Here is a 24,830-nt window from a genome sequence, read left to right as displayed (position 1 = left end):
TACATCGTGATGCACTGGAACCATTTTTCTTGTTTATGACCTTCAACATTGTGTTACGCAACAGCCTGCTTAACAGACAATATATTGCAAGAATCAGAGGTAAGGCATTAAAGTAGGTAGAATCATTCATTTTTCAGTTCAGACTAGTGCAGATGCCCTTTGCAGCAAGTATACCAATATAACGCTACTTGGGTATTTCCCAGTCTGGTCAGCCTCTCACAATTTTGCCCGCAAGGAAAGCCTGCAGAACCTGGGAATATGAATGCTTTGCAGGTTGATATGTCCGATAACCGGTACTGCATGCCATGGAGTATGGTACAATGCAGCGATATGTCTGTTATGAACTGCCCTTTTCAAATGTTGTGTTTCAACAGGTCTTGTAAAGTCTTCAGGTTGTCATTCTTGAACAGTTACCCAACCTGTTTAATGCTTACGTTGAACCAATGGGTTAGAACCTTAGAGGGGAGTGGGGCGGCACCAAACGGTATGGCTGGATCATATTCCTGAAGTTGCATGGTCATAAGTCAACGTTTCAGTACTGAAACTGCCAAGGGCATCAGATTTGGTAACTAGGTACGTGATGGCAGTGAGGGAATAGAGCATGTAGTGCCACAAAGGTAAGATGTGACGGAGAGAGCGCAGTTGCCATCAGTGGGCAATTCACTAACCATCTAGGGGGAAATTGTAATTCAGCTGCAACATAATTACTATCAAAATCTGGGACTCCCAATGCCCTTCCGTCAATAGGCAACCTGAACTTGGATAGTGCCAAACTTCTCCCTGAGCCCCAGAATAAGTAAAAGGCCTCCTGACGCTAGCATCCGAGAGGGTGACCATCCATCAATAAGAACCTATTTAGCAGAAGGGCAAGACAAAAGCCAGGGTTTTAGCCAGTTCCACAGTTTGCAAGTAGAGTAGAGTAAGAAAAACTCCAATTGTCCCATCGAGCTATGTTGATTCTGGGAATGGTCACTGCTTTAACTGACCTAGACTGGAGGTTACGATTGGGAATGTGCCAGCAAAGGATCTTTTGAAAATAAACAGGGAAGAATTTGTAAAGTACTTTATGGACTAGGCAAAAAGCCTTAAACTTAACCAGCTCGAAGACAGGAAGCCAACGATGGTTAGAAATGATATGCAAAACTGGGCTGATTTCAAGATTTAGTAGGTGCGCTGCCGCATTTGAAGGGTCTGAAGCTTCTTCAAAAGATGTTCGTGAATGCCAACATAAAGAGTATTGCAGTAGTCGAACCTTGAAAAGACCAGTGCAACCATGACAGTTTTCTGGAGTTCTAAGGGGATGAAAGGGAAAATATTTTTCAAACTTCTTAGCAAAGAGAGGCAGGCAGATGTAACCCGATTAATATGGTCAGAGAAACAGCTTGCCATCAAAACGGACTCCTGCATTTTTAACTTTCTTCACTGGAGAGGGAAGAGGGTGGAGATTCTGAGGCCACCAGGAGGTATTCCAAAAGGTGGTGTCATTACAAAATAGAAGTACCTCAGTCTTTTTAACTTAAGACAGTCATCATTCATCCAAACAATTGTCACCATACAGTTATTAAACGGTTTGGCCACCTTCTTAAAGTTACACAAGATATATACTATCAGTGTCGTCGTCAGCATATTAAACTACAAAGAAACCGCAGGAATAGATGAGATTGGCCAAGGGGGCAACATATACATTAAAAAGTGTGGGACTAAGATTCTTTGTGGTACTCCACACTGAAGGGAGAACGATTTTGACTTACAATCTCAAGAAGCGACTACTTTCTATTTATCGGACAGACAGGGGCTTAGAGGGTAGGTTGTTGAGTAGATCTTCCAAAAGATGGTCCAACACTGCAGAGAACAATCTTGGCAAAAGTACAGATAGGTTGACAAAATATATAGTTGTTGGGCAGTATAACCATCTTGGAGTTTGCTGCATGTCCTGCTATTGAAAAAGTCAACGTGCTTCAAACTTTTGTCTGCACTTTCAGTGAGAGCGTCACAGAGCCTAGATTGCACGCTATGATGTCCACATTAGTGATCAATCTTAACTCCCATGTATTTAAATCAGTCCAGAGTCCATCGCAAGACATTCAGTCCCTCATGAAGCATTCTCAGAACGGTTCTGGGGATAAAGGGAAATACACACCACCTGTCTCAATTAATTTCAAGCCCTGAAGCATGGTAAAATTGCTTCAAGAAAGTCAATCCTGCCTAGGTCAGCCAAAACATCCCGATATAGATCAACAAGTCACATCACATAAAGCAAGACTGCCTGCTTCACGCCCAACACTCGGATTCCCCAGTCCGCTGTGCTCCCTAAAGCAACTCTGCAAGGGGTTCAATTGCGAGCGCCAAGAGCAGAGGAGAAAGGGGCATCCCAGTAAAGTGCCCCTAAGGATCAAGAACAAGGTTGAGATACTGTGGCCCTTCTTGACCCTGGCAGCTGGGTACGAGTATAATATTTAATCAATTAATGACACCTCACGAAACCAAATTTACTCAAGAAAGAAGGATTGAAAGTAGCACAATTTAAAGAGACATACTTCTGGCGAGTCAGGCCTCAGTACTGTGGCAAATAGATTTTAGTTCGATTCAATGGACTTGTGCATCACCCTGGTGGGAAAGCAAAAGACACACAGATGATGGACGGAATGCAGAGCCAAATCAAACATGGTCCCCCAGTCAATAGATCTGGGTTCTTTTGCTCACCATGCCACCCCAGTTCAGACCCAGCAATATGCAAATCAGTCTTGACCCTGTGCCTCATGAGAACAGTCCAGACTGAACTATCAAGGCAGGTCCTCCCTGCGCCGGAAACAAGCATCTGTGTCATTGGATTCAAGCTATCCTGGCTGATGAGGGATGAAACCCTGAAACATGTCCTAAGATGCTTGGCTTGGAAGTACGGACTGCACTGTTCCCATGAGGCACAGGGTCAAGACGGATCTGCATATGGACCGGTCTAAACTGCGGTGGCAAGGTGAGCAAAAGAATGATGGATTTAACCCAGATGTCTTGACTGGGGGTGAATGTTTTGATTTGTTCTGCATTCCGTCCATCAATTGTGTGTATTTTGCTTCCTCACCCAGTTGGGGCACATGCATAACTTCAGGATGATCTTGGATTCATATTTGATTTTGAGCACACACGCAAGCAGTAAGCCATACTTGTTTAGTTTCGCCATCTTCTCACTTTTCCACATCAGGTTGCAGCAGTTAATGGATTTAATTCAGGTAGACTTCTGCAGATCTGGACGTGGGCCAGTTAGAGAAGGAGCTGAAGAAACTTAAGTTCTTTCTAAATATGGCAACTAATGATGATTTGAAGCTAAACAGCATCTCTCGTAAAATTCAAGATCTCTGCTAGCTTCCAGTACAGTAGAGAATGAACTTGAATACTTTGTGCACTGTCCACAAAGCAATACTATGATGTAGGTATTTCAAAAAACCGAAATTCAACTATATGCTAGCACAGCACTTTCTGCAAAAAAAGTTTTTTAATCATCCTGGATATTAACTGGTTTCACAGGAGTGGCTGGTTACTTGTTGGGTGTCAACCTAACCACCTTCTTCTCTTTTTCAGACAGTGACCGTATGACCTTTGGTTGAGGTGGGGTGTGGGGAAACAGCTGTTTGAATAGATATGTTTCAGTCCAGTAGCTTGTGTTCTGAAAAACAAAAATGCCTAGGAAACTATAAACGCTTTAGAAATATTTTAACATCTATATCAATTGACTAGATGACATAAGAAACGTAGTCTTCTGGTGGCTACCCTCTGGATACTACTGCTCAATTTTAAAGGTTGCATGACCACAATTAAAAGATGAATACATCAGATTGTGAACGGGGTCATCTGGTGAATGATGACAACATTTTCAGGCAACTGGTTTTCAGAAGGTTTCCAACCTTGGACATTCAGCTGATGAAATTTGCCCAAGTGTTAGAGGTGTCTTCAGAGAGGGAGATGAGGAGCTGGGTGTCATTGGAGTAAATGATGCTAAGCCTGTGAACACAGATGAAGTTGGCGAGAGGGTTCATGTAGATGTTGAATAGCAAAGGGTTGAGTGAGGAGCCTTGAGAGAAACTGCAGATCAGGTTGGAGGAAGTGGGTTATTATGGGGCTGAAGTGACCAAGTGATTCATGAAAAGAAGGGACTAATCCATCAGAGTGCTTGTCTGCGGATTCTGGTCTTGTGGAGGCGTTGGATGAGGTGGGAGACCTTGTGAAAGGCAGCCAATAGTCGAGTAGGATGAGCTCCGCTGTCTCCCCCTTGTCCATAAGGCAGATCTAGTCTGTGGCAGCGATGAAGGCAGTCTCGGTTCTGTGGTTAGGTCTGAATTTAGAATGGAAGGTGTCCAGGTAGTGGTTGTCAAGTCTGTTGCTAAAATGTTAGAGTACTTTCGCTAGGTAGGGGATGAGGGAAATTGTCTGTTAGCCAGTGTCTTCGGGTCCACTGAGTGTTTCTTCAGGAGCAGTAACATGTTGGTGTGTTTCCAAGAGTCCAGGAACATGGCAGTGGTAATTGAGGATTGCTGTTCGGGATGTGCATAAGGGATCAAGTCCTTTGTTGAAAATAAAGTGAGGGTAGGGTTCCGAAGGGGCTCCAGATTAGGTTTAGAGCATGGTGTTGCAGTGGTTTCCAGAGAAGTGTTGGGTGGCCAGCAGGTCAGGGTGGTTTCTGAAATGGTCTTGCGATCAGACTGGAAGATAACGAGGGTGGAGAGGTCCAGTTGGGGTTTTAAATCTGTTGTAGATGGTGTTGAATTTGTGTTGGTGAAGTAGAGGGGCGTTCGATGCAGTCTTCCTGAGAGGGTGGCTGTCGTGCTCCTGAATATCTACACTATGGCAAAGATTTTAAGGAATTGGAGCGGTTTTGAATCTGTTTACCGATTGCGGACCTCTGAGTGGCTCGGAGTCACTAGTGGTAGATCTAGACGGCTGTAGGGGTGTCTTGTCGTCATGGGGGTGGTGCTATTGGTGTTCCAGCCGTTTGTAATGGGACATGGCAAGACAGAGTTGTTCTGCATACCAGCTTGCCTGTCTCTTTGACTGAGATGAGAAGATAGTTCTTAGCAATGTGTAGAGGTTAGGGGTTATGAAGAAGTTATAAATGGTGTTGAATTTGTGTTGAAGTAGTGAGATGAGGAGTTCCTTAGCGACGTTCTAGAATGCCTGTTATGATTGCTAGTGATGCATGATTGGGTGAAGAGAACTGTTTTTTCCTTACAATGGCTGGCCCCCTAAAAAGAAAATTTAAAAAAGAGAACAGAAGACAAAAACTGATCAACCAAAATCCTAACTTGGGTCCATCTCTGTGCTGAACCAAAGCTATACGACTAGATCACATGCCAGTAAATCATGTGTGCAATCTCTGGTTATTATTTGGTTCAGAAGTCACCAGCAGGGATGTGGAATTACTATAGCCCGAGATATATTGTTTTGGGTCAAGGGCAACAAGTTTTCATGTGTATTTTGTCCTTGGGACAAGTAGGCCCCAACCCCCGCCATCACAAAGCCTTTGCCTGCTAGTTTACAGGACAACACTATGGATCAGAGAAAGGCATTGCCTGCAGCTAAGGTAATATTTGTGGCCATGTGTTAATACTGTTCAAACTTGTATTTGTGGTTCATTAATGCAAAGCCTTTATTATTAGGGTGAGCGCTGTAACTGTTCTAAGCTCAGACTGCACTACTGACAGTGGTTCCAGTATAAAAATGTGTACACACGTTTTCAATGTTTAGCAATAGGAGGCTATATATAATGCTCCCAGAATGCTCAGATTAGATGCAAGCAAAATTGAGAATTCTTTGCTGTCAAACTAAAATGTTAAAAAGATGAAAAAATATTTTGCTAAACTACAGTAAAGTTTTAGCTACCATTTTTTTGCAGCATCATTTTGTAAAATGCGTTTGTATGATAGTATTTTCCAAAAAGATTCATAATAAAAAAAAAAAAAATCAGTGTAACCAGTTTTAATAAGAATATGGGACACAAAAATAAACAAGCATTGATAAAGCTAGTAGGTCTGAAATTGTTGCTCAGCCTGTTGTTTTTGTCAGCGTGACTTGTTTTGGAATGGTTTTTGTAAAACCTTATTGGTGTGGGAGGACCCAGGCTGTCACCATTATAACAAACATTGGCAAAAGCAAAAAAAAAATGGGTCTCAAAAAGCACATTGCCACAGTAGTCCCTGGCACTGAACAAAACTACTCTGTGCCAATATGCTTCTTGTAAAAGAAGCAAATGCTGTCACTCACAGTGAAGCCAGCAAATAGACAAAGACAGACAGAATTTTAATAAACACAAAAAGTCATGGTTAACGCCAGACCTAATTAGGGGCCCAATTATTAAATTAAGTCTCAAAAGTGCACCCATGTCCTTGCATTAAGCGCAGATATACAGATTTTATGAATACAAAAGACTTTACAGAAGTAAGCCAAGAAATAGCATACCTAGAAAATATCTGTGAACTGAATTTTAGCATGAGCAAACATGCATGTGTAGATTTGCTCATGTGAAAATCTGAGTGTTTGCAAGTTCACTTACCCTCAAACAACGTTTTTTTCCAGCCCTGGAAGAAGTTTTATGTCTGCCATTGTCAGGAGTAAATTTCCAACCTTTTTCAGTACGGGGAAAGATTAAAGAGGAGTTGGTGAAAACCCTTAAATCATGTAAGTTAGTAGGTTTGCAGACTCAAAAGGGCATTCCAACCCTGGAACAATTGCTTAATATTATCTTCAGCCCCAGTATGTAGATTAGCGGAAACGTGGCAACATATAGGAATTGCTAGTATTCAAACCCTACTATGGAAGTAGCCCTGGCATAAAACAGAGAGGCTATTTCAGAGCTCTTATATAATGAGAGCTGCCATAATTTGTTGCTGCATTACATAGCACAAAAGGGACAAGTGGATTTTGTTACAGGACAAGTAGATTTATGAAGCAACCTGCCTCATGGACAATTATAGATTTTGTTTATACCAACTGAAGTATGAGGAACAGGTTAATGTGTGCAGCACATGAAGGGCATCCTGGAATGTCTGCCGCTAAGAAGTTACTTAGAAAGTATTGTTGGTGGCCAGGCATCGATGTTTGGGCTGAACGGTTTGTGAATAAATGATCAGAATGCTTGGCATCTGATAAGCACTGGAAACTCAAAAAGCAGAAAACTAGAACTAATCTTTTACCTGAACAACCTTGGTTAAAAGTGCCAATTGATTTTTCAGGACAATTTTCAGTGCTGCCATGGGACATGACATTTTTGCTGGTGTGGACTAATTATTCTACATGAATCTTATGAATTTGTTTACATGCTCTCTACCAAAATTGTTTGAGTTTTTAGAAAAAGTGTTTACTAGTGAAGGAATTCCTGAAATACTTGCTTCTGACAATGGCACTAATTTTGTGCCCAAAGACTATTGTGTCGGTTTTGGAGAAGTAGGGTATCAAATATGAGAAAACACATCTTTACTTTCCAGCAGCTAATGGATTAGCGGAGAGATACATTTTTCATGTTAGGAATACAAATCGCATTAGCATCCAGATAAGATGTAGGCACGTATTTACAAAAGAAAGTTTGGAGCCGTCTTAATACCACTCATTCCATCACAGAATTTTCACCGTTCTTCTTACTTGGGAGGAAGAGATGCAAGAACTAGTCTTGCCCGCAGTTGGGTTGATTTTTCGGGTCAACATTTAATTGAAAAGGCTTTGAAATGCACTCTAGTGTGGATGGTTGTGTTTGAAGCCATTTTGTATCAGCGATTACAATTTTATCGGAGTGATTTCGGAATTGTGCCACCTCGAAGTTCAAAAAAGTTTGAAATAGGGGACTGGGTGTAGGTACAAAAACCCAAGAAAGTGGTTAACGGAGAGCCTAATTTCACTGATCCAACACAAATTGTACGAGTCACACAGTCAGCTGTTTTACTTAAAGATCACAGGTGGTGGAACAAGGGAGCAGCTGTATATATAACTGCTCCAGAAGGAGCCGACTGAGAAAAGTTCATCATAAGCAGAATAGTTGTGATACATGGAAGGTTGGTTTTGATTTTTTTTTTAAACTACTTCTGGATGTGTGTCCACTAACTTCAGATGTCATTCTGAGGTCCATACTCCTGTGTGCGTTACTGCACATTCACTGAACAGTCAGTTTCACACGAGGAGTGATCTGGCAGAGAATAGTGAAATGGGAGAGTCAGTGAGTGCCAGTAATTGCAACATAAATGTGTGTGATTAACCCAATTCTGGAGAGTCAGTGAGTGAGAGTAATCTCAACAGTGTCTCGACTCTCTGAGCACCACTTATCTTTTACCTCCTCACTTTCCCCCAGACAGAATGACCCTGAGGGAAAGAACAGTTACCTATTTAAAATAAGCTCTTGGAATGTGGCAGGAATCTGCAAAAAGTTGGATAACGCACACGGGCAAAAGCTTTGGCAGGCTAATGGTATCATCTGCTTCCAGGAAACCTGGGCTACGAACATATTTTCATTAACGGGTACCGCTCTTTCCAAACTATGGCTTTGCCATCAACCGCCGGGAGATCGAAAGGGGGCCTCCTAACTCGAATACCTAATACAACATCATTAAAAATAAGGAAATTTGATGACAGGAGCTCGTTCTTCCATCTCCTTGTTTTTGAATTTCCGAAAATGGGAACTTGGATTCTGATAAACTTTTACAATAATAACTTTGGCCCAAAAATGTACATGGTTGTAAATGAGGTTAATACCTCAATCAAGGAGATGTCCAATTGCAAAAACCAAGATGAGGTATTTACCATAATCTGGATGGGAGACCAACATCCATCCATGCAAACAATCAAAACATACTATGCGGTTTGGTTGATTTGATGGGTAATCCTGCCCCCCTATTTTGCCCATAGCATTCACGGTAATTGCCTTAACAGGACCTTGTTTAGTAGAAATTTGTCTATTATGCTAATTGGGGGGAATTTAGTGGGCTCCCCTATGAAAACTTTTTCCCGGGAGGCCTACGAGTAAACAATTGATTTTATACTAGTTTCTGCTATGGTCGAGGGCATCATTAGTAGTATAGACACTAAATTTAACAGCTTCAACGATCACGCTATTTTAACTGGTATAATAATTTTGAATTCCAATGAGAAGGACACGCATATGGTAGTTGATTGCCCTGTATTGGCCCAAAAAACTTATCAATTGAAATGGGCTCAAATTGATCGGTTTAAATTTCTCTCTGAAACAATAAAAACCACCCAAACTAGTATTGAAAGGTGTCTGGACCTATCCATAGCACCCTCAACACTGGTCCACTCATTCACTGATCTCTTGATGCATATAAAGGCGGCCCTTACCTGTAAAAGCAATGGAAAGAGTCCTACCCAAAAGGGATGGTTCGACACCACCTGTACAAAAGCCAAGAAAGCCCTTACTAATGCTCTTAAAACTCGGCCACGCAATCAAACCCAGATCGCCCTACTGCGTACCCAGTTTAAATTGGCTAGAAGAACTAGCATTTGCAACGCAATAGAGGTCTCGCATTTACGGGAGTTTGAGCTATTGGCATTGTAAATGACAATGCCTTTTATTTATGTTTTGGTTTTTAAAACATAAAATAAAAGGCATTGTCATTTACAATGCCAATAGCTTCCTCGCGTAAATGCGAGACCTGTTGCATTTTCAATGCTCGTTAGATGAGCTTCAAAGACTTTTGAATGGAAGCATTAAGAAAACCTCTCATAACTGTACCAACAAATAGGTCCTTTTTCTCACCAGGCACATGGCATGCATGATTAGAAGCTGTGTAGAAATAGCGCTTCGCGGTACTGTGGTAAACACTAATGTACTGGAATCTTTATTTGAATCCCTTTCGGAGCAGTCAGTAAAAGTGGCAAATATAATTGAAAAATTGAGCAGTTAACATGCACCTTTTGGTTTAACTTTTCCAAAATTATCCTACATAAAATCCTACTGAGCAATGTGCTGGGGGTTACTCACTTGGTGCACATGGGGTTTAAGTTTATATATTTTTTGACAGGGCTGTTTTAAATTACTAGTCCGGTCCTGGACGTGTTCCAGAGTCGAGTCAATGACAAAGAAGTGGTCCAAATGCTACGTTCAGATGGGGGAGGGTGTGGCTTAACGGCCAGTGCAGCCGACTGGGGCGCTGAGAGATCCAGGTTTAAGTCTCGTCGCGTGCTCAACTTCCTGTGATTCTGGGCAAATCACTTCCCCCCTGCCTACGGACAGCGCCTAAAGACCCTCATGTGTTATTAGCGGCACTATACAAATCCAAGTATTATATTATAGTATATTTATTAAGAAGAGAAAAAGGCAGCCAAAAGACGAGGATCAAATGCCCAAGCAAAATGGAAAAAGAGGCCTAGAAGGAGACTAGATAAGAAGGGGAGGGGGGGGGGGGCAGGGGGAAGGGGAGGAGTGGCCCGAACGCTACTCTTAAAAGCTGATGTAACACAACTAGTAGAAATGGACAAAGTATTGCGGAACTATATGCAGCCGTTCCAGACGTTCTGAATTTCCGGTACCGACGGGAATCTCTGTACGCAATTACGAGTTTGCAGACCAAGAATTACTTGGCATAATTTTGCATGGAAAGCTGCATGTTTAAAGCTACAGATCAAATTTTTAATGAAACTGCACTACAGCAACAGCACCGGCCCTGATATAATATTAATGGCCGCCAAGCAGCACGGTAGCAGCAGAAAGCCTTTTAGGCTCTTACGGATCCCATACCCCCGGCAGCCTCCGAGGGATCAGTGAGAGCCGGACTGCGGAGGCGCTCATTAGCGACCCTCAAATGTCAGACACCGGGAGGAAAGAAGAGGCCTGACAGGGAAGGAGACACAGCGACACAGATCTGGAAGGGAGGGGGGCGCGAGAGACAGGGACAGCGAGGTACAATGATGGAAGAGGTGGCGACGGAGCGGGCACAAAGAGGGGAGAGGGCGCGAGGTAGACAGGGACTGCAGGTTAGACAGGGACAGTGAGGTACAATGATGGAAGAGGTGGCGACGCGAGAAAGGGAGCGGGCACAAAGAGGGGAGAGGGAGCGAGGTAGACTGGGACCACAGGTCAGAGATAGGAAATTATGGAAGGCTCGTGAGAGAGAGCAGGATAGAATGGGGAGAGCGGGAGAGACAAAGAGCAGTAAATTCAGACATAAGCGAAGAGAGAGAGAGAGAGCAGTAAATACAGGCATAAGCGAAAGGGAATGGGGTCGAAAGAGAGACAGAGGCCTAGGAAAAGGAGGGGAGCCAGGTAGAGAACAAATGCGTATTACGAAGAAAACAAGACAAGCCCGGCTTCTAAAGTGCTCCGGACGCGAGCGAGCGCCCGCCGCGTGAAAGTGAAAGCAAATTTGTCGTGGCGGAGCGTGGCGCGCGCGCTTGGCGGGGGAGCGCATTCCAGGCGGGGGAGCGGACCATTTGAAGTATGATGCCGAGGGCGCCAGTGGGCTGAAGCGCTTCCCCAAACGGATTGCATGGCGGCACGATGCACGTGATTGTGCGCGTGCTCGCCATGCAATCCACTTTTGGGAGCACTTTGAAATGCCCCTCTTACTAGAGTCTCGCATAGCGATTGCGTACTCGCAATAGCTAGGCGAGACCTAAAAAGGGAGAGCCTACTAAGGGAGTAAATTTGGGAAAGGCTTACTCAAGCTACTATAGCAGGAGACAGTAGGGAGTTTTGGGCCATAATCAACTCACTGTATTTTAAGACTCATAGGGACCCTTCGCTAGATACACATGTTGGAGAGGAGGCGTCAATAGAACACTTTACTAATGTCTTCTCGCCCACTGACCCCCTGCCCATTGCCCATCTGTCCCTCTGAATAATAGGAAGGTATTCTTATAATTCTCGCTTACTGAAGTTAGGAGTGCCCTATCGTCATGCAGTACAGAAAGAGCCCCAGGTACGGATGGGGTCCCAATAGACTTCTTCCAGGACAACTATGACCCTTGGGTTCCTTACTGACCAATGTTTTTTACAACATAGCAATAGTACACCCCCCCCCCCCTCTCAAGACAAATATAATTGTTCCTATCCATAAAAAGGGGAACAAGAGTAGCCCTAAAAACTACAGGCCTTTGGAATGTGTTTGTCCTACTTGACCCTGTTATACACTGATTTGATGGCTTCGGTGCGAGTTGAGGGCTTCATCTCCTCTGCATTCTCCATTGGACGGGGAACTCAAAAAGGGGTGTCCACTGTCCCCGTATCTTTTTGCTCTAGCAATGGAACCCTTGTCAGCATGGGTGCGGATGGACGCTCAGGTTTGCGGTTTTAAATGGGCATGCGGATTCTCGGATCGCATTGCCCTGTATGCAGATGTTTTGTTTTTCCTTACCAACCTAGACCGAACGGGGCCCCACTTGTTATGAATCATGTAGATTTTTGGAGAAACATCGGGTCTTTATATGAACCCTTGGAAATCCACCCTATGGGTATTGGGAATTCGGGGCGAGCTCGGATCTTGGGTAGTCGTACAGGTGGTGTATGGGGGCATGAAATATTTGGGGGTGTACTTGTCAGACTCCCCCACCATGGCATGGGAGCGGAATCTTGCGCCGGTATGGGAGCGTGTGGATATTATGACCTGGTCCTACATGCCCCTGAACATCTACGGCCCGTCAGCCATTTTCAAGATGGTAGCACTCCTGCGCCTTTGGTATCAATTACAGAATCCTATCTCCCCAATTCCCCCACGGTGGTTCCGGCAGGTGAATTCTGTCCTGGGACAGTTTCTTTGGGATGGTGGCACGGTGAGGGTGGCAATCCGGGCGTGTTTTCTATCCACATATTGCGGGGGCTGGCCACCTCCGATATTTGGTCTTATTACGTAGCATCGCATCTACTGGTCTTAAACGAGTGGTGGTATGGGCATAGGGCGGACCCGGCATATGCTGTGGAGCGACGCTCCATGGGCGATCAGCCCCTCCATGTTCTTCTTTATTCGGCTTAGCTGAGGCGCCCCCTTCCATCTATCACTCGGATTGTTTTTCAGCTTTGGAGGCAGGCGTTGGAGGATGGGCTGGTGGATAAATTGACTTGGGAGAACCCATTGTGGCACAATGGCCGCTTTCCACAGTTTTTTTTATTTTTTAAATGTCTTTATTAAAGTTTATTATAACCAAACGGAGACAGTGACAAATCATTCTGATCAGTGGCATTACAGTGTAGATCAAATACATGCAACAGCTTACAGCAGTGTCCGTGCAAGAAGAGAACAGGACAGGTGACGCACACAAGAATTCGTGACCATACACATCGTGTCTCACCCAACTCGGATGATGGGGGCGGGGGGGGGGGGGGGGGGGGGGGGTAGAGGTAAGTAGGTTGGGGGGGGGGGGACTGAGGGCCTCGGTCAGTCACTACAGTAATCGACTGGCCTTATGGGACCGACCGCTGATCCACAGCATCAGCACCTGAGTCAGAGGCAGCCAGGCGTGTTATCCCGCTCTTGTATTGGGCCCAAAAGTTCTTTGGGCGGTTGCGAGGTGGGAGCATCTCGCTATAGTTTTCAGTCTGTGTGCAGCAAAAGGTCATGTCTTTGGCCCACTGTGTGATAGTGGGTGTGGGGCCCCGAAGCCAGCACATCGCCACACATCTCTTAGCCAGTAGCAGTGCCATGTCCAGCAAACGTCGGGCAGCCTTGGGGAGGGGTTTAGAGTACCTAAGAAGTGCCAGCAGAGGGTCAGATGTCAGCGTCAACTCTCTACACGGCATCAGCCAGTGGCACCATTCCAGTCGGGCCGCAGGCAAGTACAATATGTTCCCCACCTGCATAGACAGTAAATACTGCCAGGCGTGTGCAACTGAGTTAAGAGATTGTAAAATGCACATACGCCTATCTGACATAGAGAAGAGCAAAGCCGGCAGCGGTGTAGGGTCCGCAACAATTGTCTCTATGCGCACATGGGAGAAGTCTGCCGGGCCATGCATCCAGTAATAGGCTTGGGAGCTTTGGGCAGCTCGGTAGTATAATTCCAAGTCAGGCGCTCCCAAGCCTCCCAGCGAGTAAGGCAGTGTCATCGTGTGCCAGGCTACCCGCAGTTGCTTACCAGCCCATGCCAAGTGTACCAAAAGGGTTTGTAGACGCTGAAAGGCAGCACCATGGGTATGTTTGCAAACAGGAAAAGAAATCGCTGCAGTACAACCATTTTCATTAAGGCCACTCTACCCATCAATGACAGGGGGAGTTTAACCAAACGCGCAACCTCATCCTCCAACTTAGAAACTGCAACCCCATAGTTTTCCCTAAGCACCACCTCAGACTCCGTGTGCAGCATAAATCCCAAATAGCGCAGCGCATCAGTAGTCCACAGCAGTGGATATTCGGGCTCAATAGGAGTCGTGGCTGGCGTCAGGGGAAACATGACCGATTTATGCCCGTTGACCCGAAGCCCAGATAAGAAGCAATAGAGCACTATCTCCCTCAAGATTGGTGAGAGATTAGTGTCCGACTTGCGGACGTAAAGCAAAGTATCATCCGCGTAGGTAGATACTATCAGATGATAATTCGGGAAGCGTATCCCTCTGTGACTATGGTATTCCCAGAGGGCGCACACCAGGGGCTCGGCCACCAGCGCATACAGTATGGGAGATAAGGGGCAGCCCTGTCTCCTGCCTCTGCATATCTTTATCGGAGCCGTGACTACAGATCCTATTTTAATACGCGCTGTGGGAGAGTGGTAGAGAACAGCGATAAATTGTAAAAAGACCTCACCCACCCCCATACGAGTAAGGACGTGCCGTAAGAAGGGCCATTCAACGGAGTCAAACACCTTCTCCATATCTAAAAACACAGCTATCGCCGGCACCTCCGATCTGGTGTGTTGGAAGGCCGCAAAGACAGTAAGTAGGTTATATGTCAAATTTTGACTAGGCACGAAGCCGGCCTGCTCCGGAGCCATCAAAGTCGCAGCTAAGGGCAGCAGTCGGTTAGCAAGCAATTTCGCGAAGAGATCAGTATCTACGTTGAGCAGAGATAGAGACCTATATGAGGCGCAGTCATCCGGTGTCTTACCCGGCTTAAGGATAGCAACTATGATAGCCTCATTCATCGAAGGGGGCATCACACCTGAAGTGCACATATCTTCGAACAGAGTAAGTGCGGCAATAGCCAGTCAATGAACGCTTTATAAAAATGAAACAGTGAGGCCATCCCCGCCCGGTGCGCTGCCTGCTCTCATACCAGATAGCGCTAGCAGAATTTAATTGCGCTCAATCGGTCTCATCAAAAACTCCCGGTGCCAATTAGACAGCCACGGTAGCTTGATATGCTCCAGGTAGTCTAATATCTGTTCATCTGGGCTGCAACCTCTCGAAGAATATAAGTCCGAGTAATGACCCATGAATTTCTCTTCTACCTGGGCGTCAGTAAGAAGTGTCCCCATCGGGCTCCTTGATTTCCGGGATCGTAGAGGCGTTTCTGCTCTGCCGCTGTAGCCGTGCTAATACCGCTCCCAGCCTTTCACCCTCGCCGTAGGTACGGGCAGTGGCGTACTTCCCAAGATGTTTAACTTCCGCGTCCGCCTCCTAATTATAGTCTTGTAAGGATTTCGCCAGCGCAGCTTGACTGTCGCCGTCAGGATCGTCAAGCAGAGAGGACTCGAGCCTTTTACTCGTGCGTGCCAACTCTGAAAGCCTATTACGTATTGATTTAAGGACCCCCGCATGTTTAGATATAGCAACCCCTCGGGTATATACACTTTAAAAGCTTCCCATACTGATTGAAATTTGTCAACCGACCAGACATTCTTCTCAAAGAATATCTTGATTGCTGTGGCCATTTTGTCTTTAAAAACCGTGTATAGTAGGGCGTATTGGGGGGGGGGGGGGGGGGGGGGGGAGCGCCACATGAACGGGAGCAGATAAAGCCTTCAGAAGGGGGGGAATGGTCGGAAAATGTACGTGGCATGATCAAGCAGGGCTGTATACGCGGCAACAACTGTCTCCAGGCAAACCAGTAATCTATTCTGGTATGCACGTTATGGTACGCCGAATAATGTGTGAAACCCCCTTGCTCTGCATGTCGAGTGCGCCGCACGTCACGGGGGCATTCTCGCCTTAGGAGCAGATAAAGCCATCAGAAGGGGGGAATGGTCGGAAAATGTACGTGGCATGATCAAGCAGGACTGTATACGCGGCAACAACTGTCTACAGGCAAACCAGTAATCTATTCTGGTATGCACGTTATGGTACGCCGAATAATGCGTGAAGCTCCCTTGCTCTGCATGTCGAGTGCGCCGCACGTCACACATATCCAACCGAATCAGGGAAGAATCAACCACATCGGCCGAGGCAGACACACGCCTGTCCGGGGCATCCGACCCATCAACAAGCGGGTTTCTAACAAAATTAAAATCACCTCCCCACAGAAACTGCGTTGTCGGTGAGAGACGTCGAGGTCAGTAAGGTTGCGGTAGAAGTCTGGATTGTCGTAATTAGGGACATAAACGTTTAGGATGAACTTGTCAAATCCTTTGCCGCTGCATTTATTGAGCACATACCGCCCCTCGCTATCTGTCGCCAGAGGAGTCAGTTGGATGGCCTTCTTAGGGTTAGCCCACTTCAGGACCCCCCCTCGCATGTGTGGTGAAACCAGATGCGTGTATGTGACAGAGTAGCCACTTGGTACGTAAAACCGGGCTGTCAACTGGGAGATGTGTCTCCTGCAGAAGAGCTGTGTCAACATTGTGCCGATGTAGGTAGCTTAGCACCTTCCGGGTTTTCCGGTAATCGTTCAGACCCCGGACATTCCACGTGAGCACCGTCAGTGTATCTGGGTCAGTCACCCCGCAGTGTTCAGTACTATCTGTCATGTGTGCGCTAAATGTGTTGTCAATTGGGCGCTCATCATAGTACATCTCCAACCCTGCCGAGCTGCATACCACAAGAAATGATCACACAAACCATTGCATTTGTCAGTCTCATAACTGTTCCCCCCCCCCAACCCCAATCATATCAGACCTAACTTGGCCTAAAAACAACAAAACCCAGTGGAGAGCATTCGGAATGTAGCTTACACCCTTAAAAAATGACTATCCAGAAATCAACCCCTCCACACCCCCCACCCACGTCAGACCAACCCCAACTTGGTCGCGGCAGAACTTCTCAGACCCACAAAAACCTCCCGCCCCCACCCTCCTACCAAAAGACACATTCCCCAGTGTGATTCACGCGTGGGAGGAGGTTGCTCAAACGAAAAGCACTAAAATGCAGCTGAAATGAAGATCCACTCAAGCACCTAATAGGGACGTATTGCTGCAGGAAAAGCATTCCCCAATGAGCAGTGCAACATAACATGTGTCAAACCAACAAATATCTAGAACCCAGAGGTCTTTCTACCAATGCGGTATCGCCACATGCCCTCTTTCTTGACAAGCGGAGAACAAGCATGCAGCCCCAGAGTGTTTACCCAATCGCTCAATCTTAGAACCGCACTCCATCCAGCACACTACCAAGAGATCAGCATCGCAGTACAAGCCAATACCACGGCCGGTCCCTACCCACCTGCCCATAAACATCTGATGCTTCATGAAAATCTCCAGCACCCTCCCCACCCCTCTCACATCCACCCATCATACAGTACTTAACACATCAGGGGTAACTATAAGGTGTCAGAACTGGTCATCCATCAAGCCGCTCGGCTCCTCATCTGCTGGTTGGTTCGCCGGGCTAGGTCGCTGCTGTCTAGCCCACCCCTTCATAGCCGACTGCAGGGCCTTGAGATCAGAGAAGAAGTGGGATCGACCTAGTCTATTAACCCGGAGTCGTGCCAGGTAAAGCATAGCGTAGTCCACTCCTTGGTCTCGGAGTTGTCTCTTAAGTAGAGCGAACAGTTTCCTAGCCTCCTGGACCCTGGCCTTGAAGTCCGGAAACAGTGATATGGTGGACCTCTCATGCCTCAGCGGTTGTTACTCGCGGGCCAGTCTCAACGCGACGTCCCTGTCAAGATAGTTGAGGAGTTTAGCAATTATCGGTCTTGGGACAGCCCCAGGAGCGGGCCTCGGGCCCAGTGAACGGTGCGCTCTCTCCACCACAAACATATCCGAAAAGGAAGCCTCCCCCAGCAAAGATTTGAGTAACCGCTCAACGTAGAGCTCCATGTTGCCCGTTTGGGTGTTCTCCGGAAGGTCCTGTGATGCGCAAATTACATCGCCGAGAGCGCACCTCCAAATCCTGTGTTTTGTCTTGTAGGATTTTCAGAACCTTGCCCAGCTGCTTATGATCAGTGTCTAGGGTAGACTGCGCCTCCTCAGTCTCCGTCAGCCGTCGCTCTGACATGTCTAGCCTCTCCGCATGCTTGTCTATGCGTTCCGCCATGCGGTCCATCCTGTAGGACATTGCATCAATCTTATTTCCAAGGGACGTGATGCTCCCCTGCAAATTCTTTTCCGTATTAAGCAACAGATCCCTCAGGTCGTGTCCGGCCGCCGCTTCGGGCTGCTCACGATCCCTGGGCCCCTCCTCCATGGCCGCATCACTGGATTTGGATCTAGCTTGGCTAAATGAGAGAGTTTAGGTTGAGCCTTGTCTACCCTGCCCATCTTGCCAGTTCCAGGGCTCTGGCGCACTTTCCCGTGAGAACACCACGCACGGTGGCCTCAGCGCAGCGCGGGAGAGTCCTGGGGTAACTCCACTGGGCCCAGCACAAAGTACCGCTTTCCCATGTCGCAGGGGACTCGCCGCCTCTGCAGTAGCCACTCCGACACCGTTGTCCACCAAGGTCCGCAATCCAGCCGCTAGGGCATCTGGGGGATCTCTGCGGCAGGAGTCGCAACACACCGCAGGACAATCGGCACCTATGCCTCAGCAGTCTCTGGCATCACACTCCATCTGCTCTTGTTGGGGGCACTAGAGGTCGCCACTGCACATATGCGATTGGGACAAGATGGAATCCTCGCCGCAATATTGCAGTTGCCGCCCAGAACCTTGTCCCCGCCGCCAGCACCTCCAGGTGCAGAACCACAGTGTCCACAGCAACGTCCCAGGCAGCGCTGAAATAACAGTAGAGGCCCCCCCCCCCAGTGGCCACAGTCTGTTCCAATATAGTCCAGCCGCACCTCACAGGTGTAAAATTGTCAGTCAACTTTTGTATCTTATATGCAGCAGTTGTCTCTGGGCCTCAGATCTGCATTGTATGCATCTCTCTGACAAATAACATCTGTTTAAAAAATAAAAGCGACTGGTCTATTTTCCTTTTAGACACTACAGCGAAACTCATGGGCCGTCTGCTTTTAGCCAAACTAGAGGATTGGGCAGTTGATAATATATCATCGCAAGCCCAGTATGGGTTTGATCAGGGTAGGGGCACTGTAGATCAGTGCCTCAATCTTTCACTGATTATTGATAAATATACAAGGGCTAAGGGTGGGAAAATCTATCTTGCCTTTATGGACCTTTCAGCAGCATTTGACTGCTTTTCCCACCCAAAGCTCTGGTATATCATGGAAGAGATGGGGATTGGCCCTCCAATAATTGACTTTATCCGGTAATTGTACTTGGAGGCATCAGCATCGGTTAGATATGGGAAAAAGAGGGGATGTACCCGCCCCTTTAAGATCTTAAGGGGGGTAAAGACAGGGCTGTGTCCTGGCGCCGTTCTGGTTTTCCATCTATACGAACGGCGTGGGGAACGCCCTTCTGGGTGTAACACCTGATCTCCCCATGTCTGAGTCTATCCAGCTCCCAATTCTGGCGTATGCAGACGACGCAGTCCTTATCGCCAGAACAGGGATAGGGATAGGGCTGTGTCGCCTAATCACCACTCATCCCGCCTTCATAGATTCCCTGGACATGAAGGTTAACCAGTCAAAATCATTGCGGGGGGGGGCCCTGTTTGAGGAAAACTATCACACCTTCACACAGAATCAGGGAAAGTGGAGGTGGTGGAGTTGTTCCCCTATCCTAGGGTGCATTTTGATAAGAAACAAACGTGGTATACAATAATTGACGCAAGGGCCATGGGAATGAAAAGGAGTCTTGGAGCATTAAAAGCATTTACCTCCAGGATGGGCAGGAAACCTCTGGCCACTGTTAAGCAGATTTATCAAGCTAAAACGAAATCTGCGGCCACATATGGAGCAGGGGTCTGGCACACCACGAACAACTCCAAATCATTGAAGGTAAGTTTTTTAAATCCTTGGTCTCCCTTCCCCAAACAACATCAATTTTATACTTCAGACTGAGTTGAGCCTACCCCATATTACGGATTCAATTCGATTGGCTCATTTGCTTCTGTGGTTTTCAATTTGGCGAAGGAAAACTCTCCCTTTAACTCAGAGTATAATAAAAGATTGCCTGAGCCTCGACAATTATAAGAGAATCAGTTGGATTAACTATGTCGAGCCAGAATTGAGGGAGTTGGGGATGAAAGTATTGTTTACAGACCCGCTGTCTTGCAGGTTAATGCCCAAGCAGAGACTGGTTGACACTTTTATTCTGAACGCCCAGTACATTCGTAGGGAGAACAACCACAGGAAGCAGTCTTCTCTGGTTTACCAACCAATTTTCTCTACTCGGACAGGTGGATTCTCCTACCTAGAGGAAGTTATAATATCACACCACAAATTTATATTACTCCAATTTCGGTTAAGTTTGATCCCACTAATGCTGGGGTTCCCATTGAAAACTTATAACCATTCGGACTTGATCAACTGTCCTTGTTGTGACAAGTCCTCTGCCCAAACAGATCTTCATATACTGTTCTTTTGTGGTCACTATCGTAAAGAAAGGAAAAAGTACATTATACCGATTTTAAAGAGCCATAATTTTGTCCACTGTAGGGCTGCGCTATTCTTTTTTAAATCATTACCAGACCATATAGTGTGCTTCTCCCTAGCCTCATTTGTAGAATGTTTTGTTCTTCTGAACAACAGAACGCATTATCAAACGTAAACCAGCAGGCTTAAATAAAACCTATCTGGCAGGCATGTGCACAACATGACACATGCACAACATGTACAACAGCTCTGATACCACAGAGGCCTTGGCAAAAGCAGATGTAAAAATCTAGTGATGTAAGATGTAAATCAAGTGGCAAGGGACTCTGATGGATGAAAAGGGAGAACATTTCTAACCACAGGAAGCTGCTGGTTACATGCAACAAAAACCACATTAATTTGTTGGTTACATAATCGATCTTGAGCCAGCGACCGTTTCTTCATGGGGGCGTAGGGAATAGAGATGTGGGAGAGAGGTGATCGAATAGCATTTGTTGAGGGCTTGATTATAGACACCCTGAACATACTGCTAACAATTGGCTTCTGCGTGTTACAAATTAAAAATGCCTAAACCTGGACAGGAATATAAAAAGAGGAGAACCAACAGTGATAATTTAAGACAAATATTCGAGGGTTTGGATTTAGAGGGTAGCTTGAAAATTGGATACATCATAAAACAGGAAGCACAGCCCACTTCTTCGCCACAAGTAAGGCCACAGGAGCGAGAAGAGCACAAGACTGAGAAAACACCTAAATCAATGTCAGTGTGCAGGCAATAGCAGGCCCATCTGAGCACTGTAGGTGAGGCACAAAGATACATCCTAGAGAAGGTATAAGACTTGACATAGTTTTCAACCTTGGCTTATATCTTCATTCTTGGTGATAAGATGTCAGAACCCAGATGAGGATGGAGCTCAAATAAATTAGAGTTTCAAAACCAAAACCGTGGCGAGCTGCAAAGAGAAAACAGTGTCTGAACCTTTCCACCGAGACCTGGAATCTTTCATTCTACTCAAGTTAGCAATGGATAACAGATTGGCCCACAATTGATCCTGCACCTATAAAACATCATTCGATCACACATTCAAAACCTGCAGCGCTATCAATTACACAAGATTCATACAAGGCCATAGTTCACATTCTTTCTTCTCGCCCCAACTTCTCAGCTTTGGTTATCACTTTCACCTTTGGACCACCAAATTGATCTAAATCAGATTAAAACAGTACAAAAACCAGGAAGCACACCAGGTGTACTGGAAAAAAAGGCACTGATCCCGGCTTCCCAAACTTGAAGGCCCCAACACGAGCTGAAGACAGAGTAGGGGGGAAGACACTGCTCATTGCTGTATGGAGAGCAAAGTGCACAGATTATTATAGTAGATCCTAGAATAAAGGGTGTTCTAGTGAAATTGAGGTTCTTAAAAATATTATTTCTGTGTTAGTCTATTGGGATATGATGGCATCCACTGTCACTTTACTCCAACAAAATAAACAGAAAACCCTCACAAATAATGAAATGTAAATAGGACCATTCTGTTGCATCCCACACAGAATGAAAAGCTATGCCCATAACATTGTCCCTCAAAAGCCCCCCCCCCCCCACCCCCAAAAAGGAGATTGTTCTCAAAAAGATGCACAAGTCAAGCACTACTTTGCTATGCAACTCCTGCTCATGTGGGCATGCCAGTCCCTTGAGCAGGACAGATTGGTAACTCTTACTGTGTGTTAAGAGGGTAGCTAATATTCTCTTGCTCAGTTTACCCACAGATCTCAAGTTGATCGTGTCAATGTGTGAAGTTGTTAGACCAGTCATCCTAAGGGTGATCATACCGCCACTTTTTCCTGTATCTTTTTTTTGCCTTAGGACTCTGAGCATTCTACCACTGCTGACCAGAGCTAAAATGCATGTGCTTCTCCCCTAAAACATGGCGACATAGGTATACAACGGATTGACATATTTAGTTTACCAATAAGTCCCATGGGAAATGGTATACCATATACTGAGGCCCTGTAATCCAACTGCTGCTAGTGGGCCTGCAGCACTGCTTGTGCCACCTACACAAGTAAACTTTCAAACCAGTCTCAGGCCTGCTAGAGCAAGGCCTATGTGTGCAGTTTACTGCCATTTTGACTTGGAATTAAAACCCACTTTCCAAGCCTTAAGCTCCCCTCTTGTTACAGATAGGTCACCCCTAAGGTAGGCCCTAGGTAGCCCTAAGGGCAGGGTGCTGTGTAACAAAAAATGTAGGACATGTACTTTTAAGTTTTGCACGTACTGGTAGTAACAAATGGTTAAATTCACCTTTTCACTACTGCGAGACCTACTCCTCTCAAAAGCTAGCATTGGGAATTCCTTATAACACTTTTTAAGCTGTAATTCTGGAATAGAAAGGAGTAGCTAAGCTAGGTCTCTATCTTTGGAATGGTAATGACAAATCCTCTAGTTGTACAGCTGGATTGGATATTAATTTATAAATGCCACTTTTAGAAAGTGGACATTCCTCTGCTCTAAACTCCGCTGTGTGCCTGCAGCCTGTCTTCAATGCACATCTGGGCTGGGTGACAGGTGAAAGCTACACTTTCAGAATTTCCTCTAGACAGCTACAAACAGGAAGGTGAGGCTCATCTGCATTCTGAGCCCTCATCTGCATTCTGAGCCCTCATCTGCATTCTGAGCCCTCATCGGCATTCTGAGCCCTCATCGGCATTCTGAGCCCTCATCGGCATTCTGAGCCCCCATCGGCACTCTGAAGGGTCTTCCTGGGCAGGGAGGAAGTGGAGAGGCTGCCACTTCTACTTCAATAGGTAGTGTCCAGTCCACACACAAAGCATTGATTCACCCCCCAGTTAGCTTGGCAGAGAAGACTGGGTTGAAAAGCATCTGTCAACTTCAGAGGGCTCCTTTGAAGTCACCCCCTCTACAGCAAAGGCACTTTTTGGTATAAGTAGTAGGGCTCCAACCCTCCCAAATCAGTACACTATTGCACCTGGGAAGAACTCTGCTGGAATAAGGACTGCTGTGCTTTAAGGACCGTCCCACTGCCTTGACTGACTGTTCTGAGGAACTGTTTCTCTGCTTTGCTGAGCTGCCCTGTTGCCTGCTGAGGACAAGAACTGGACCCATCTCACTTGAACCCATAGTGACTTCAAGGGATAGCTGGCTTGCCTCCTGAAGTCTCTGGATACAAAAGACCTCCTGCAATCTTGTTGGTGATGCTGACCTCTGCCATCAGTGAGTCCTACCATTGCCTGAGGTGCCCCTTCAGCCCTGGGCCTCAGAAGTGGGTTCTGCAGCTGGTTTCTGCAAACATCCATGCATTGCCCAGACTGCGTGAGAAATTTGGCAGCATCGCCCTTTGACGCTGAGGCTGCTCAACGACCTAGAAACCACAGCCTGCGTGGCTCGGTGACAGAACATTGCATTTAATTCAATAGAGCTAGACAACAACAGTCCCGGTCATGCAACCGGCCTGACCTCCATCACGTATGGCCTGAACTTTGGATATGTACTGGTCCCTCGCCACCTCAAGTAACCTTTTGACAGCTAGTGATCTCTAAGCACTATTTTGGTTTATTTTCTTTAAACATTCATATCTCGATATCTACTTATTGGATTTTTGTTGTGTTGGTCGAGTTTTACTCAAATAAATATTCGCTAGGTTTCTAAACCTGTGTGGAGTCTTTTTGTGGTGTTTTCATTGTGTTACTGTGTGTGTGTTGCACAAATACTTTACAGCACATGGTCTCTTAAGTTAAGCCTGCCTGCTCTGTGCCAAGCACCTAGAGGGCTTGCACAGGTTAGTTTAAAGTTCGTATCTAATTTACCCTGACTAGGACTGTGGTCCCTACTTGGACAGGGTGCAAACCTCTGCCAACTAGAGACCCAATTTCTAACAGTGCATCCAGTTCAAATTTTCTTCTGCATTCTTAGATTTGTAATTCTCATTTTAGAATTAAATCAAAGGGACTACACATAACAGAATACATGGAAACATTTCTGGAGTGGACAAGCTGCTCACCCATGGAAATGGGAAACTTGGAAGCTCTGGTGTGAGAATGCAATGTTGAACAGAGTAACACTTCAGCTACTCTTGTAGATTCAAAAG

The 24,830-nt window shown here is 46.0% G+C and overlaps 1 protein-coding gene across 2 annotated transcripts in view; it reads right to left on the bottom strand.

Moving 5' to 3' along the window:
- The window catches only part of RPS6KA3 (ribosomal protein S6 kinase A3), a 690,637-nt gene that overhangs the window by 565,298 nt on the left and 100,509 nt on the right, over nucleotides 1–24,830 (bottom strand). The window lies entirely within an intron of this gene.

Source organism: Triturus cristatus, chromosome 8 (genome assembly GCF_964204655.1).
Source record: "Triturus cristatus chromosome 8, aTriCri1.1, whole genome shotgun sequence".
In the NCBI taxonomy this organism is placed as follows: Eukaryota; Metazoa; Chordata; class Amphibia; order Caudata; family Salamandridae; genus Triturus; species Triturus cristatus.
Note: the sequence above shows the minus strand (reverse complement) of the source record. Positions and strands in the feature narration are given on the sequence as shown.